The 18,055-nt window shown below is 41.3% G+C and overlaps 1 long non-coding RNA gene across 1 annotated transcript; it reads right to left on the bottom strand.

Annotated features, from left to right (window-relative positions):
- Window positions 1-15,824: 15,824 nt before the first annotated feature.
- LOC128920151 (uncharacterized) lies at window positions 15,825-17,605 on the bottom strand. The gene is made up of 4 exons (XR_008470273.1): window positions 16,718-17,605; window positions 16,276-16,654; window positions 16,044-16,214; window positions 15,825-15,979 (listed from the first exon to the last, which is right to left on the bottom strand). It is a non-coding gene; the product is annotated as an uncharacterized LOC128920151 (long non-coding RNA).
- Window positions 17,606-18,055: the final 450 nt, after the last annotated feature.

Genomic DNA, 18,055 nt, shown 5'->3' with positions numbered 1-18,055 from the left:
GTTGAACAATTTTTGCTATCGGACAAAGGCTGGAGGAAGAGTGGCAAATGTCATATACCCCGTGCGGGCTGGAAGTGTAAGCTGCGCACATTATGTGAATACTCTTTTGGTTTATTTAGATGTTGTTTGAGATCTGTTCTTTCATTAATTTCACTAGTACTAGATTCATCCAATTTCTGGTAGGAGAGTTTCTATAAAATATAAAGTAAAATTTGAATTTTTACAACATAAAAGTTGGTAATAATTACCTTATGTTTCAGGAATTCTAAATCTAGCACTGGCAACGTTCTAGTCTTAACATCCATGCTCTTGCTGTAGTATTTCCATTGAACTAATTTCGGTGAATTTATGTCCTTGTAAAGCGATACAACAACGTTATGGTTCCTCAATACAAGGTGAAAATGAATCAAAAAAGTCCTCCTAATTAAACTTACAAAGAGTTTTTAAATTTCTATGATCACAAACATTCACTTAAATTTACCCTTTATTTTCTGTGTTTTAGCTTATGACACGGCCAAGTGCCGGTAAGCCCAAAAATACTGCAAATAATTTGCCCTCTAGCTCATTGGCAAAATCCAGTTGACACACGTCGCGATAATAAACGGTTAAAAAAGCACCTAAACCATGTCGTTCCAACACATGCTTGGGTTGAACAAAAGGTTTAATTTCACGAAAAAAAGTGACATTAAACCTAAATACTTGTGTGTAAATGATTTGTGTTCGATGTAGCAGCGAGCGTTTGCATCCATAGTTCTGGATTTGCTTACAGCACATATTCCTATCCCTTCGAGAGTTCTTCGCTGCTACCATAAGTGACACCAATTAGGTTGCGTACCTTTAACGCGCCGTATGAGATTTGAAATATCTGTATTGAAAATTAATTGGAATTAAAGGCAAGACAATATTTTTATATTCAACAATTATTTACGTATTCCATGGTTTCGCTCTTGATGTCGACCAAAGATCTTTGATCTTTGTTGGCGAAGCTTCTATTGCGTGCTTCGAATTAACAGTGAGATGAAGTATGTATTACTGATCACCCTCTTCAATTCCATCTTTTGGCTTTAGAAAACTTATATTTTACGTTTTACTTATTTAAAATGCGTGGTTTAATAATTTAAACTTTAATTAGTCTGGTTTAAAACTGATTTAAATGAAACTCGCAAAATAATACTTTACAAGCAGTCATGATATATGTAGCTCAAAACAAAACTTGTTCAATCAAACACACGAGAACTTTTGTTGTTTCTTTCTCTCATTCGGGGTGCTGTACGAGAGAAGAGTTGAGTTAAATGTTTATGCACATTTTACCATTTGTTGCATATGTGTGTATGTAGTGGTGTTATAGGCTAGACAGACGGCAGAGTTATTCCCGATTAACTGCGCTTTTAATCAGTTCCAATTTTGTGGCTGACAGACGGCAGCAAAGCGAGTTATAAACTCCCATAACAGCTGATTGGCAATAATATTTCCATTTTGGCAAAATAAAATTGGATAGAAAGCAAATATTGCGGTTGTTAACCGTACAACTAGTATTAGTTATTATTAGAACTTCCATTTTAGAAAAAATACTTATCTTTTTGTTTACATGTAATTGAAAAACAGCTGTCAATGTTGCATATTGCATATCTATTGTGAATGAAACATCTTGATAATCTTGTTATATGTAAACAGATTATTAACAGCAGATTAAGAATGTACTCTGGTAGATCATAGAACAAAAATATCGGTATTTAGGTATTAACGCCAACACAGCAAGTGCGAAATCAAGCGTGCTTCTGACGCACCATAAATTGTTGGCATATTGGCAGTCTTTGGCTGCGCTTCAAAAAAATAACCATGGAATATCCACACCGGTGTGTCTTTAGTGAAAAGTGTTGGATCGACCAAGATTATTTTTTTAAGCGGCGTACATACATATGCTATTTCAAACTCTTACAGTTTTTATTTTAAATACTTTTATACTACGTTTGGACCGACATTGAAAACCTCTTGAAAACACAATTTGTGGATTGTGAAAACAAAGTCGTTCTGACCGACATTTTGTGTTTTCGATGTGTTTTCATTGACAATTCACAAATTTATTTGTTTCATTACATTTAAGCATTTTTATACTCCCGCAACGCGTTGCTAAGAAAGTATTTTAAAAGTATGTAAAAATTTTCAACTTCTGTGCGTCTTCGAATTTGAGTTCGAAATTCGTAGCGTTGGTTGCGAAAACATGCGAAAGCTATGTAGCTCATCTCATAAGAACATGTGTATTCAACTCAACTGTCAAACGTTCGCATTCGCATACGTGAGCTATGTAGTTTCAGCTTAACTCATACACCAATACACATGCAAATTATTTCAGCTTTTACCAATACATACACATTGCTAACATTTTGTAGTTAAGTGGCAATCTCGGTAGTTAGAGTAGCAAAATTAATTAACCCTTTTGTATGTGTAAGAGAGAGATACAATGAACCGTTCAAAAATCGCCGCCATGGAAGCTGTTCATTTCAAAATAAAATTTTTAGTGCGTTTAGTAAGTGCGTTTTAAATATTTCTTTTATTTTGTCAAGTGTTAAGGGATATTTTTCGAATTTATAAATGCATTTATTTGTGTTGTTTTTGTTATAAGTTTTCATAATTAAAATAATTTCATTCTAATTATACTTGTGTGCACAGCAAATGAAGAGCAAGGATTTGACGGTGGAATTGGTGGAGGTATGTTTCATATATTTTTAATACATAATAAAAATTAGTAATTTTAAATAATTTCAGGTTTTTGGATTTAGCATTGGTGCAATATAGTATAACAACAACGCAGAAAACAATGGAAAATAACATGGTAAATATAAATGCGTACATGTGCATTTTGAGTTAGTGCGTATTAAGATGTACATACATATGTACATATGTATGTATGTACAAGAATGCATCTGTTGCATTGTGTCCAAAATATTTATTTAGAATAATTTTTATTTTGATGTTAAAAAGTTGTTTATTTTTTGTTTAGTTATTACAAGCATTAAGCTCTGTATATATATATTGTTGTATTTCAAGTGAAGTGAAGTGGACGTGTTTTTGTGCGGTCCTAGGATTTCTGTTTGTTACTCCTAGTTTTCCTCAACAACATTGCAATATTCTTGCACCACAGCGTTCTAGTAACTGGTACACCTAGGTGGACACTAAATCTTTACAAATAGATAAGTACACACTAAAAATATATTAATTTCTTGCACTAACCTGCACATATTTATCGCGGCAAATTTTTTATTTTTCCCCTAAAACAGCCATTAAAATAACGCGTGCACTCAATTTGATCTGCCGTTTATTTTTATTGATCAGCTGTTCCCCTATTTTCTTTTCTTTTCCCTTTGTGTTTCTTTCTTTTTTTTTCTATTCCCTTTTGGTTTTGGCGTTGCCAACCATATAAAACGTAGGTGTTTTAGCGACAGGGACTGAACATACCCACTGACAGGTGTTCCCAACGATTTTCATGCCAAAGTATGGCCGCTGAAAACAGTTGCGGGCGTACACCAGAGAATCCTTTCCGGAGGAATTCTAAAATCATGAGAACCCCACCTATTGGCGAAATTGAGGTTTCCACCGTTGCTGGATCAACGAAAATTTGTGAAACGATCGATCAAGCAAATAAAAGTGTAAATGCAGATGCACTTGTGATTCGAAACATTGAATCGAGAAATATCTTTAACAAACTTGGTAGGAAAATTAAAGAATTGGAAAGCATGATGTTTGGACAGAGACATATAAATCAAAATATGCGCGATCTGGTGAGCAGTATAACATGCCTGTATGACAAAGCAGAAAACACTGAAAACCAATCGAAAAAGGTGATGGTAGGCAAAGCGTCGCAAGTATCCCCTATCTTCAAAGAGGTGAATGCCCCAAAAAGGCGTAGAGATATACCGGGCAACTTACCACCAACCAAAAAGCCAAAAAGCGCGAACGAAAACGCGCAGCCGTTATATAGTGAGGTAACAAACAAATACCAGAAAGACATATTAGGAGAAAAGCCCGCAGGTGAGAAATGGGTAGACGTAGTGAAGAAGAGGAGACCAATTGAGAAGAAAATACGGTCCAAACCAGACGCCATCATAATAACAAAAAAGGAAGGTACGTCATATGCTGAAATTCTACGCAAAATAAAACGAGATAGTGCTCTTGAAGAACTGGGTGCGAATGTAACCAACATAAGGAAAACACTTAAAGGCGATCTACTAATAGAGCTCAAGAATCGAGGAGAAAAGGGAGCTGAAACGTTCCAGAGTGTCCTAGAGGGAGTAGTTGGTGAAATGGCTGCAATTCAGCCAAAAACACACAATATTACCATTATGTGCAAAGACCTGGACGAGGTAACTACCCCAGAAGAAATTTGCAACGCATTACAAAAGGAATGCGGATTGAAAAATATTGACAAATCCAATATTAAAAACATGCGAAAAACCCGAAGTGGCACACAGGTTGCTCTCATATGCCTCCGTGCTCAGGATGCCAAGACAGCCCTTCAGCTAGGGAAAATAAAGATCGGTTGGTCGATTTGCCGTCTCCGCGAATATTCACCTATCCTTCGCTGTTTTAGGTGTTTCCAACTCGGGCACATAGCACGCAGCTGCAACAACCCGATTGATAGGTCCTCTCTCTGCACACATTGCGGGATTGCAGGACACGTTGCAAAGGTATGCACCAACGCTGCGAGTTGCATGCTCTGCAAAGGAGAACATTCGGCCCTGAGCACGACTTGTCCCAAGTACCAAGAGATGGTGACGACTCTACAAAAATGAAGATACTGCAACTAAATTTAAATCACTGCGCTGCAGCACAAGATTTGCTGAGTCAAATAATAATAGAAAAAAACATCGATGTCGCTCTACTGAGTGAGCAATACACTCAGCGTTCGGAAAGCACATGGATCGCAGACATAAGTGGCAAAGCAGCAATATGGTCCTGCAAAGGACAACCGTTCGCGGCTTGCTCCAGAGAAGATCATAATGGTTTCACCTGGGCGAATATTCAGGGTATATATTTTGTAAGTTGCTATGCTCGCCCTAGCGCGTCAATTAAAGAGTTCGAAGACTTTTTCCTGGACCTGTTCTTAGAAACTAGAGGGAAATCGCCGATAATTATAGCTGGGGACTTTAATGCATGGTCTACTGCTTGGGGTAGTAAATGTACAAACCACCGCGGGCGTATAATTCTAGAATTTCTTAGCCAAACCAACCTTGCGTTGATAAATAGTGGCACAAAAAACACCTACCAAAAGGGAAATAAAGGCTCGATAATAGACCTAATGTTTGCAAATGACGCACTTACCAGGCACATTAAGTGGGAGGTCTCAGACATGTACACAAATAGTGATCACATGGCAATCATTGCGGAAGTATTGTTCTCTCGAGACACGGTGCCCCCGAGGAGAAACACTTCTCAAAAGCGAAGCTGGAGGCAAAAAGAGTTCGACCCTGAAGTCTTTAATATAGTCTGGAGTACAGCAAAGGCAACAGGCGATGAGGCCACCCACTTAGTATCCGCACTGCGTAAGGAACTGGTCACAGCATGTGACGCAACAATGAGAAGAACGATATACCATAACAAGCAACGCCCAGTATATTGGTGGAATGATGAAATTGCCACGCTGAGGAAGCTCTGTCATTCTGCTAGACGGCGCCTACAGCGCAACCGGGATAGATAAATCGAATACAGCCTCAGAGAAGCATTTAAAACCAATAAGAAGCTACTTAAATCAGCCATTACCCGCAGCAAAAAACTCAGTTTTGAAAAGCTCTGCGAAGAGGCAAACATAGACCCATGGGGAAGTGCTTATAAAATATGTATGTCAAAGTTTAAAAATAAGACGCAGCAACCTAAAAGCGCAGCGTTTACGATAAAAGTCGTGGAAACATTATTTCCAACGCATGATCGGATCTCATATCTTGAGCGACAAACCGAAGCGGCAGAATCACCGCCCTTAGTTACGGAAGAAGAACTATTGGCCATAGTGAAAAAAATCAAGAGCAACAAAGCACCTGGGATAGACGGCATACCTAACAGAGTTCTAAAGGAAGCTATTATTTCAAGACCTGCCCTGTTTGTCAAAATGTATAACGCATGCTTACAAGAAGGGGTGTTCCCCGATCCCTGGAAAGTCCAGCGCCTGGTTCTACTTCCAAAACCGAAGAAACCTCCAGAAGAACCTTCATCATATCGACCACTGTGCATGCTTGATACAATGGGAAAAGTGTACGAAAGTATCATAAGAAACCGCTTGGAAATTGCTATCCAAGATTTTGGCGGACTATCAAAGAGTCAATACGGTTTTATAAAGCAGAGGTCAACCATCGACGCATTAAAAGAAGTTGTCGTCACCGCAAAGTGTGCGGTAAGTGGCAAACGATGGAAAGGTGGTACAAAAAAATACTGCGCGCTGATTACCCTGGATGTGAAGAACGCATTCAACTCAGCGAAATGGGCAAACATAATAAAATCCCTATATGATATACGCGCCCCTCAATACCTCATAAAAATAATAATTAGTTATTTTAAAAACAGAAGGCTGATATTCGACACGGACGAAGGCACAAAGAGCTACTCTATTTCGAGTGGAGTACCGCAAGGAGCAGTTTTAGGTCCCCTTCTATGGAACCTGATGTATGATGGAGTGCTAAAAATACAACAACCGAAATCAGTGAAATTAATCGCATATGCTGACGACCTTATAGTGGTAGCAGTGGCTAAGCACATAGATGACCTCCGCAGCAAATGCAATGAATGCGTAAATGGTCTGCGTCAATGGTTCTCTTCTATGAGTTTGAAATTGGCAGAGCACAAAACGGAGGTATTGCTCATAAGCACTAGAAAAATTGAAGAGAGAGTAACCATCACTATAGGGGACTGTGAGATTACTTCACAGCCACAGCTGACGTACCTAGGGGTGATATTGGACTCAAAACTCAAATTCAATGAGCATTTAGCGTACACTTCAAGAAAAGCAAATAAGGTGCATAACGCCTTATCCAGAATGATGGCAAATAAAGGTTGTTTGCGTTCCAGCCGAAGATGTATAATTGCAAAAGCAATGAGCTCTGTAATCCTGTATGCGGCTCCAATATGGATCCAGGCGCTAGACATAAAAGCGTATGCCAAGTCGATAAACGCAGTGCACAGACTCTCAGCAATAAGAGTAACAAGTGCTTTCCGAACAATATCCAGCGAAGCAGCTGAAGTACTAGCTAGTATGGCGCCCATAGACATCCAGGGAAAAGAATTCGCGCGAATGCAAGAATTTCCAGCGCGCCACTCATATACAAGAAAGCTAGAAGAGAGAAACAGGAGCATCACAATGTGGCAGCAACGGTGGGAAACCTCAACCAAAGGACGGTGGACCCACAGACTAATACCCGACATCCATTCGTGGATAAATAGATTGCATGGGGACCTTGATTTCCACCTGACGCAAATATTAAGTGGTCACGGGTGCTTCAGAAGCTACCTGTACAAATTCCGTCATGACACTAGTCCGTATTGTCCGATGTGCACAGAGTCGTTAGAAGACTGTGAACATGTATTTTTTCATTGCCCTCGTTTTTTAAGTATACGGGATAAGCTGAGAATTACCTTAGGAGGTAGTTTACGGGTGGAAAATTTGACTGCACTTATGTGTCCGTCCTCCGATAAATGGCACGCTGTTAGCGAAGCAGCAGCTTTAATTATGACAGAACTGAGACATTTACAACAGGGTAGGCGTCAGTCCGTCCGTTTCTTAGAGGAGACTTAAAATGTCTAGGCACTCCCACGAAGTAATACTTAAACCGGTGGTTCCGTGGGAGAGTCCAGTGTTGGGAGTAGGTTAGGTTTAGCGGATTAAAGTTCCGCACTTCGGCTTTCGATGCTTCCTCCTACTATAAAAAAAAAAAATATATATATATATATATATATATCTACATACGTTTGTTTTTTAGCATTACTTATATTTTCATAATAATATGAGGGGTGTAGAGCGGGTCGCCTCCTAGTGGTGCATCCTGGGTAACGCTGAATGACCTGCGGCCTCCACGGCCTTTTGAAAGCTCCTCACGGACTACGACCCTGGACCGACACGGACTAAGATTTTTGAAATTTGTTTGGATTTGGTTATTACCTGGGCTGGTGGGCTTGGTATTCTGCCACCTGAGTATGTAGGGGTGACACTCTACAGAAATGGCTGGTGCCAAGGCTGCTTCCGTCCCGTTAAAACCCTGGCAGGCCTCGGAGTACGTTCCACTCCCGTCATCATTAAGTTGATGTGGTAGGTGCAGGTTGAGAAGACTCCCTCTTTACGCTGGTCGGCTCTGAACGCATTGCCCCATAAGGGCGTGCGTCAACCCTCGCCTTGGCCTCTTAACTGAGATAACCTTGGGACCACTTTAAAGGCGACTACCTTCCGGGAGATGGATAGCGGCTCTGAGTGGGGACCCTATTAAATCATGAATAGCAACAACTACAAAAAAACGGAAGTGGGAGATGGAAAGTCGAAATCGACTTTAAAAACGGACAGTGTCCCGGAAGGTTCACTGCCGGCGGCGACGAAATCGTCTACCGCGAAAGGCGGTGAAAATACAAAATCTCCGCAGGAGAGTTTACCCCCCGTAAAGGGCAAGATGTTAGGCGCTGTCGGCGGAAACCTGCCGAAAACAGCGGTTAGTGTGGCGGGTGTGCGAGGCGAAGTCGCCAGCACTAGTAAAGGAGCCTCTGCTAAGCTCACAGGAGTTCCGGGGCCCGGAGCAAACACTAGGAAACAGGTGTCGGCGTCCAAAAAGTTGAAGTCGGACCGCCGCATGGCAGCCAAGATCTTGGAACGCTACGGTGGCGAGCATGCTGAGCAGAAACCTGGGCAGCATGCTAGCACACTCGAGTGGGCTAGGAAGGTGCTTAGCGACGGTGGCGATGGTAAACCGGTGGGATTGGGTGGAACTCAATCGCAGGCTAAGCGACAAAGGTCGTTCGAGGGGGAATCCTTTCTTGGCAAGAAACCTCGGACTGGAGAGGCACCGAAGTTTAGCGAAATCGCCAAACTTGCGGGGTCAATTGAGCTTGGGGTGTGCGACCGGAGCAGGGAAGATGGAGCCATCTCCCATGAGGAATGGAAGCGGGTCGCGGCGGCCATTTCCGCGGTTTTCATGAGGGTGATCAGAGGAAACCCTGGTCCCCCTCCAAGCTGCGAGAGCGCAGGATGGCACTACGGCATCCACAAGCTTGTCAGGTGCGCTGATGAAAGATCAGCATCCTTGTACAAGGAAGCGGTGTCCCTGGTGGGAGAGGTCTGGAAGGGGGCTAAGCTCGAAGCGGTGGCTAAGGAAGAACTTCCACTACGCCCTCGTGCTCGGGTGTGGCTCCCCGCCGAACCCTCCACTCCGGGAGAGATGGAAGAAATCTTGCGGTACTGCAATCCTTCTCTTCCCGTTCAAGATTGGAAGGTCATTCGGTTAGAGAAAACTCAGGAGCCATATCGGCAAGCGCTGATACTTCTGAATAAGGAGTCCTTGGGTCCTCTCAGCGATGTAAAGGGGGTCATTAGCTATGGTTTCGAGAAGGTGGTCCTTCGGGTCCTCCCCACCGATGCCAAAGCCGATGTCCCACTACCTCCAGGAACGGGAGTGGAGGGAATTGATGCCCAAACGGGTATGGATGTTGACTCATCCCACTCGGACACGGCGAGTATTGGAGACGGATCCGTCTTCAATCTCGGCAAATTGTTCGAGGAGGATCGAGCCGAATGTACGGAGAGTGCGGAACTCGCACTGTTGGAGAAGAGTTTGGAGGATGAAGATCCTGCAAATTAATCTCCAACACGCAAAGGCGGCATCCGCCAACTTACTGCTTCGTCTAGGATTGGACGAGGCCGACGTCGTCCTGATCCAGGAGCCGTGGCTAAGCAGCAACGGTGTATCGGGTTTAAGGACGAAGAGCCACAAGCTAATGACAGCCAGCGGCGCAGGTAAAATCAGAGCTTGCATGCTTGTCCGTAATGAACTTAACGTTTTCCTCTTACCCAATTACAGTAGCGGAGACGTTGTGACCACCAGATTGGAGGGTGATGCCGGAGAACTCTGGCTAATCTCGGCCTATATGCCGCACGACGACGAGGTGGAACCACCTCCCGTTATACTGCGAAAGGCTCTCTGGGAGGCCAGGCGTAGGAAAGTCAACGCCATCATTGGCTCGGATGCCAACGCAAGACATACTGTCTGGGGAAGCTCGGACATAAACGTTAGAGGTGTGTCGCTCTTTGATTTCATAAGTAGTGTTGATTTATTTGTATGCAATAGGGGGAACTCCCCTACGTTCGTGACTGCGGGTAGGGAGGAAGTCCTCGACCTTACCATAGTAACTAGAGACGTCGTACCCTTGATCTCGGAATGGAAAGTTCTCAATGATCACTCCTTTTCGGACCATAGGTATATCAGTTTCAACCTGGACAGAGCCTGTCCAGTACGCAAACCTTTTAGGAACCTTAAGAATACTAATTGGGTTCTTTATTGTAGGAAGCTTCGTTCAGCTCTTCCGGCAGCGCCCCCACGAGACTCAGTTCTCTCGGCCAATGCTATTGATGAGTGTGTCGAAGTTTTCAGCTCTGGGTGCAGGATGGCCCTTGAAAGTTCCTGTCCTCTGAGATCTCAGAAAGGCAAAGGGAAACCTCTTTGGTGGACGCCGGAACTTTCGGAGCTCAGATCTTCAAGTCGAAGATTTTTCAATAAAGCCCGTAGAAGTGGTCTAGGTGACGATTGGGCTTTGTATAAGGTGGGACTTGCCATTTTTAAGTCGGAAATGAAGAAGGCCAAACGGTCTTCTTGGAGAGCCTACTGCGAAAGTGTGGAAGGCTGCCAGGAGTCCTCGAGATTTAGGCGTATTCTGTCCAAGAGCCCAACATCCGTGGGTTACTTGAGAAATGGTGCTGGTGAGTGGATCTCGAGCAGTGAGGAGTCACTAAAGCTACTTTTGGATGCTCATTTCCCAAAAAAACAATCAGCGGAAAGAGTATCCCTCGGAGAGCTTCAAGGGGGCGAAAGCGCCTTCGAAAACCTTCTGGATGACCGCCACCTAACTTGGTCGTTGAATTCTTTCAAACCTTACAAGTCCCCCGGACTAGATGGCATCATACCTGCGCAGCTACAGCGAGCGGCCAAGGTATCATGCTGCTGGCTGGCACCGATCTACGCGAACTGCGTCAGACTGGGTCATATTCCGGAGGCTTGGAGGCAGGTTAAGGTGTCTTTCATCCCAAAAGCAGGTAAAAGCTCTCATGTTACTGCAAAAGATTTCAGGCCTATTAGCCTCTCCTCGTTCCTCTTGAAGACGCTGGAGAGGCTCATGGATCTGTACATAAGGGACAAAATCCCTAGAAATAAGCTCATTAAAGCTCAACACGCCTACTGTAAGGGCAGGTCGGTGGACACCGCCTTACACTCGGTAGTGTCGTGGATAGAGGAAGCCCTCTTAAATAATGATTACGCGGTAGGTACCTTCCTCGATATCGAGGGGGCCTTTAACAATGTAAGACCGGAAGCGGTCATTGCCGCATTAGACGATTTTGGGGTAGAAGCGAACCTTAAGCACCTCATTTACAGTCTGCTCAGCGACAGAACTGTCTTTGCGGAGTGGGGAAGCGTTTATGCGCTCCGGACTGTAAATAGGGGTACCCCGCAAGGTGGCGTTCTCTCCCCTTTGCTCTGGATCCTGGTGGTGAACGACCTTCTGTGGGAACTTGGAAATCAAGGCTGTCGAGTGACGGCCTATGCTGATGATGTAGCCCTTTTGGTCAAAGGAAAATTCCTAAGCACCGTATATGAAATGACCCAAGGTTACCTAGAAGTGGTTACCCGCTGGGCGCATAGAAGTGGATTAGCCATTAACCCGAGTAAAACGGAACTCGTCTTATTCACAAGAAGATATAAAATTCCGAACGCCACTCTCCCCTCATTAGGAGGCTCCAGTCTGCAACCTGCGGACAAGGTGAAATACCTGGGGCTTATTCTTGATAGGAAGCTCTCATGGAAGCCAAACATTGAGGAGAGGGTAAGAAAGGCTACGGTAGCTCTTTACTGCTGTAGAGGGGCTATTGGTAAAAGGTGGGGTCTCTCACCGAAAGTGGTTTTATGGTTGTATGAGACCATTATTAAACCTATAATGTTCTATGGCGTTGTCGTCTGGTGGAGGGCACTCGAGAAAGTCACACTAGCTAAGCAGCTGGAGCGTGTCCAAAGAGCGGCTCTCATTGGAATCAGCGGAGCGCTAAGAACTACACCTACAATGGCTCTAAATGCCATTTTAAACATCGCACCTGTTGATATCGCCGGTAGGTGTACTGCGGCAAAGGTCGCTGTTAGACTCAGAGACGCTGGGTACTTGATCGGTCCCAAGCAGGGGCATACTGAAATTCTCCGTCGGTTCGATTGCATCCCTGACTACTTGGACCACTGCACCGCGGAACCGTCCCCAAGAGGTTTCTTCTCTGCACATGTACCTACGAGGGATATGTGGGAAGGTAGAAGTCAATGGAGGAGAAGTGCAGTCAGCTTTTTCACGGATGGATCGAAGCTAAGGGGAAAGGTGGGAGGGGGAGTTTTCTGCAGAAAGCTCTCTATCAATACCAGCTTTAGGCTACCTGACCACTGTAGTGTCTTCCAAGCAGAGGTCGCAGCGATCAAAGTAGCAGTGGACGCACTGCTTCGTATGGTGACCTCTTTTAGAGAGGTATGTATTCACTCAGTACGCTCTGTGCTAGTTAAGGAGTGTCTTAGATCCTTATCAATAGCTTCTAGCTATTTTGCAATTCGACTAGTGTGGGTACCCGGTCACCGCGGGATCGCTGGTAACTGTATAGCGGACAAGCTTGCAAGGGAGGGTACCCTAGCTACTTTGACGTCGGAATGGGAGCGTATTGGTAGTCCTTGGTCCACCTGCGCAAGAGCGCTGGACATGCAGACTACGCATGAGCTCGTCAAACGCTGGTCAACAACCAGTACTTGTGCAGTGGCGGGGTCCTTCTGGCTCTCTGTGGACCGTAAGCGGTCCTTTCAACTGCTTTCTCTGGGCAAGGTTCATCTCAGCGCCATTATGGGTGTACTTACTGGACATTGTCCAATGGGTGCCCATGCGGTTAGACTTGGGATCGCGGCAGATGCAAGTTGCCAAAGCTGTATGGAGGAAGGCGAGATGGAATCATCCAAGCATTTCCTACTGCACTGTCCAGCTTTTGCCAGACTGAGGTTGAAATATCTCGGAAAGCCCTTTTTCGGCGATCCTAGCGAATTGGCTAGAATCGATACTACCAGTCTTAAGAAATTTGTAACGGATTCCAAGCGGTTTGCTGAATCTTAAAGGTCTATGATCCACAGGGAGTTTTATTGGTACCACAATGGACAGCACCAGGCTGTCTAAGTGAGATCTTCTGTCTTTGCAGAGATCTGCCTACAAACCTAACCTAACCTAACCTATATTTTCATTATCCATTTCAGATATTGACAGACAGGTCCTTCTCCACCTGGTCCTTCCATCGGAGTGGAGGTCTCCCTCTTCCTCGTCTTCCACCAGCGGGTACTGCATCGAAAACTTTCAGAGCTTGGGCACTTTCGTCCATTCGAACAACATGACCTAGCCAGCGTAGCCGCTGTTTTTTTATTCGCTGGACTATGTCTATGTCGTCGAATAACACATACAGCTCATCGTTCCATCGTCTGCGGTATTCGCCGTTGCCAATGTTTAAAGAACCATAAATTTTCCGCAAAACCTTTCTCTCGAAAGCTCCTAGTGCCGTCTCATCGGATGTTGACACCGTCCACGCTTCTGCACCATAAAGTAGGACGGGAATGATGAGGGACTTGCAGAGTTTAGTTTTAGATTAGCAGTTGCGCAACCTCTTTCCGACGAGGTGAACCTTTTTATGATGTACATATGGGATAGGATTGTGTGGAATTGACATCAAACAATATTGGTCCATTAATTTCGTTGGATCCTTACAGGATAGTTATAAGGAAATCGTTCGCGTTTAGTATTAATTTATTCATTTGCTAATTCATAATTTAGATGTAAAATATTATTAAATTATACAAATGAGTGTTCGAATACTAATAACATTCGTAATAGTAATGGAATTTTATTTGAATTGTATAACAACAACTACAAAAAATAAAAATGTAATAATTAATACTAACTTTATTTTTAAAATATGTAAATTTTGTCAATGTATAAATATAAATGTATAAATAGCTGCAAAAACGTTTGTAAAAAGTTCACTTTGTACTGAAATGCTAATATTTAAAAATTAATCTATAATGATTATTAAAAATTTAAAATATTATACAATACTAATTTATAAATGTAAATACATCATAAAATTATAATAAATAAATAAAAATAAAATAAATAAAATTATAGCAGAAAGACATATGCAGCATTGCACACCGTTTTTGTTCTTTAATCATGTAAAAAATGGAGCACATTCAAAAAGGTAATGCAGCATGTGTATAATGTTGAAATATAAAAAGTCACCATTCGAGAAAAGAAAAGAAAACGCGCTTAATCACATTAAACAAATATATTGCGAGAGTATAAAATGTTCACACGCGAACTTATCCCTTTCTTTCTTATTTTTATTTCTGTTTCTCCATTATTTTGACAAAGTAGTGGAATTTGTTTACAATATCAAATGACAATTTAGAAAAATATGTCTTCCAATAATATCGACTAAACTAGAGCAGACATCGATTATAATGAATGGAATGTAAGTTTCCAATCAGTTTTCAGCGAAAACTGTGATTTCGTTTGACAGATTTTGCATGGATGAAAACACAAGTTTTCGAACGAAAACCCATTTTTTCAATGAAAACACGTTTTCAATGTCGGTCCGAACGTAGTATTAAACTCACTTGCTCACTCACTTTACTCAAAAAAAGAATTAAATTATGCAAATTTTGCGGGAATGAAGTGCTGAACACATAGAAGACGACAAGCGACGAGCGACCTCTGTCAAATATTAAAATACACGCGTTCTTATGGGCACGACAATTGGGTTGAAGTCTTCGCTGTCGTCAAATTAGAAATGTTTCTAATTTTTCCGATGACAATGGCTGCTGTAGAGCTGCAACTAATATTTGATATGTAAATTGCCAGTACAAGATTAAAATATCTTTTATATATGATTTATAATGAAAATCGATTATTTAAAAAAAAATCGGCCTATTTTTACATTTTTTGCAGAAATAATTTCACTTTAAACTAAATATGTAAATTTTATTGAAATGAAAGGTTTTAGTACGGCAACAATTAAATTGCTGTTTGATATGTGGCTGCCGTCTGCAAAATGTTCAAGACACCGGCTTCGAAGCGAGATTTGTAATCAGCCGTCGCTACGTCGTGTCGTCGTCTTTGTGTTCAGCACTTGAGAGTTCCCTGCAAGACAGGTACCGGCGAATTCTCCGGTGAAATGCCAGGGAGCGGTACCCGCAGTTTCAATGAAAGTTTCTATGCCATTCTTAAGGGCGAATTGACAAAAGTACCCAAAACTATTGTGTACGTGTGATCGTTCATCCCTTTCTTGCACATTACATTCATCATTTAGCAATGTATATATACCTCTTGCACAATTTGGGGAATGGTATTGGTACAATCACGGATGAAAGACCCAATACTGCGAACCGAAACTCCACGTGTACTTTCAGTACTGCGACCCACAAAAGCCCAGAAACTATACCCTCTGTTTTCGGTTAGTTCTACGAAAATCCCAAATGAGAATTTAATAACAAAATCATTAATTATATTACATATTTATTTAAAATATCATGCCATTTAGTTGTTTATTATTATATTTACTTTATAAATATATTATCGTACTACACTATATATATATGTATAAAGTAGGTGAAAATGAATATTTGAACAATTATTAGATCTGTTCTTTCATTAATTTCACTAGTACTAGATTCATCTGGGAGGAGGGTTTCTATAAAATATAAAGTAAAATTTGAATTTTTATAAAGTTTGTAATAAAAGTTGGTAATAATTACCTTATGTTTCAGGAATTCTAAATCTAACACGGCACCGTTAAAGTCTTAACATCCATGCTCTTGCTGTAGTATTTCCATTGAACTAATTTCGGTGAATTTATGTCCTTGTAAAGCGATACAACAACGTTATGATTCCTCAATACAAGGTGAAAATTAATCAAAAAAGTCCTCCTAATTAAAAATACAAAAAGTTTTTAAATTTCTATGAGCACAAACATTCACTTAAATTTACCCTTTAATTTCTGTGTTTTAGCTGCTAATGGCACGGCCAAGTGCCGGTAAGCTCAAAGATAGTGAAACTGCTTTGCCCTCTAGCTCATTGACAAACCCAGTTGACACACTTCGTGATAATGGTTTCAAAAGCACCTAAACCATGTCGTTCCAATTCTCGTGCTTGTGTTGAGCAAAAGGTTTAATTGCACGCAAAAAAGTTACATTAAACGTAATATCTGTTGTGTGAATGATTTGTGTTCCATGTAGCAGCGTTTGCGTCCATAGTTTTGGATTTGCTTGCAGCACATATTCCATCGCTTCGAAAGTTCTACGCTGCTACAATAAGTGACACCAATAAGTTTGCGTACCTTTAACGCTCCATATGAGGTTTGAAATATCTGTGTGGAAAATTAATTAGAATTTAAAGCAAGATAATATTATTATATTCAACAATTATTTACGTATTCAATGGTTTCGCCATTGATGTTGACCATTGTTGGTGTAGCTTCTATTGCGTGCTTCGAATTGACAGTGCAATGAACTATTTCTGTATCACCCTCTTCAATTCCATATTTTGGCTTTAGAAAACCTTTATTTTACGTTTTACTTATTTAAATATGCGTGCTTCAAAAATTTAAACTTTAATTAGGCTGCAGATCACTGAATTAAATAAAACACGCAAAATAATACTTCACAAGCAGCCATGATATAGCTCAAAACAAAACTTGTTCAAACACGAGAACTTTGGTTGTTTCTTTCTATCATTCAGTGTGCTGTATGAGAGAAGAGTTGAGTTAAATGTTTGTGCACATTTTACCCTTTGTTGTGTGTATGTAGTGGTGTTATTAAAATTTCTTTGAATGTGTTGGAGTTTCAGTACACATGACTTGCTGGGTTGTCAGCAAAACGATGAGGTAACTATTGCCAACCCATGGGTTAAGTGTTAAGTGCTGAACACAAAGACGACGACACGACACGACGTAGCGACGGCTGATCACAAATGTCGCTTTGAAGCCAGCGTCTTAAACATTTTGAAGACGGCAGCGACATATCAAACAGCAATGTCATTGTTGCCGTACTAACATCTTTCACTTCAATAAAATTTACATATTTAGTTTAAAGTGAAATTATTTACGCAAAAAATGTAAACATGGTCGATTTATTTATTTTAAATAATCGATTCTTATTATAAATGATATATCAAAGCTATTTTACGTTTCTGCTGGCAAAATAACGTCATACTTGTTAGAACTTTGAATAATTTTACATTTCACATGTTAGTGGCAGCTCTACAGCGGCCATTGTCGTCGGCAAAATTAGAAACATTTCTAATTTGGCGACAACGACAACTACAAGCCTGTTGTCGCGTAGTCGTGCTGTTGTCAAAAAATCTGTGCCCATAAGAACGCGTGTATTTTAATATTTGACAGATGTCGCTCGTCGCTTGTCGTCTTCTATGTGTTCAGCACTTTATGCACTCTTCATTGACAATCTGAACGGAAAAATGTCAAGACATCATAGTCCGTCCGGATAATCATTATTTCACTTGAATAATCGATATTTTATTGTAAGTAAAGTGGTTGGACCATCACTAGTTCGAAATTATTGATATAACATTTTAGCTACTTCAAAAGGTTCTAATATTTTAAAAGGTCAAGTATTTTTATTAAAAGTAACAGTTTCCCTTTCTGGGTGTGAATATATTTATTATTTTAAATTCATAATTAATATTATAAGATATAATATATTAATTAATGCATTAAAGTGGTATATGTTAAATTGACGTTATGTAATATTTT

The sequence above is a fragment of the Zeugodacus cucurbitae genome, chromosome 3 (genome assembly GCF_028554725.1).
Source record: "Zeugodacus cucurbitae isolate PBARC_wt_2022May chromosome 3, idZeuCucr1.2, whole genome shotgun sequence".
Lineage (NCBI taxonomy): Eukaryota > Metazoa > Arthropoda > Insecta > Diptera > Tephritidae > Zeugodacus > Zeugodacus cucurbitae.
This window is presented reverse-complemented; position numbering and strand designations above follow the sequence as displayed.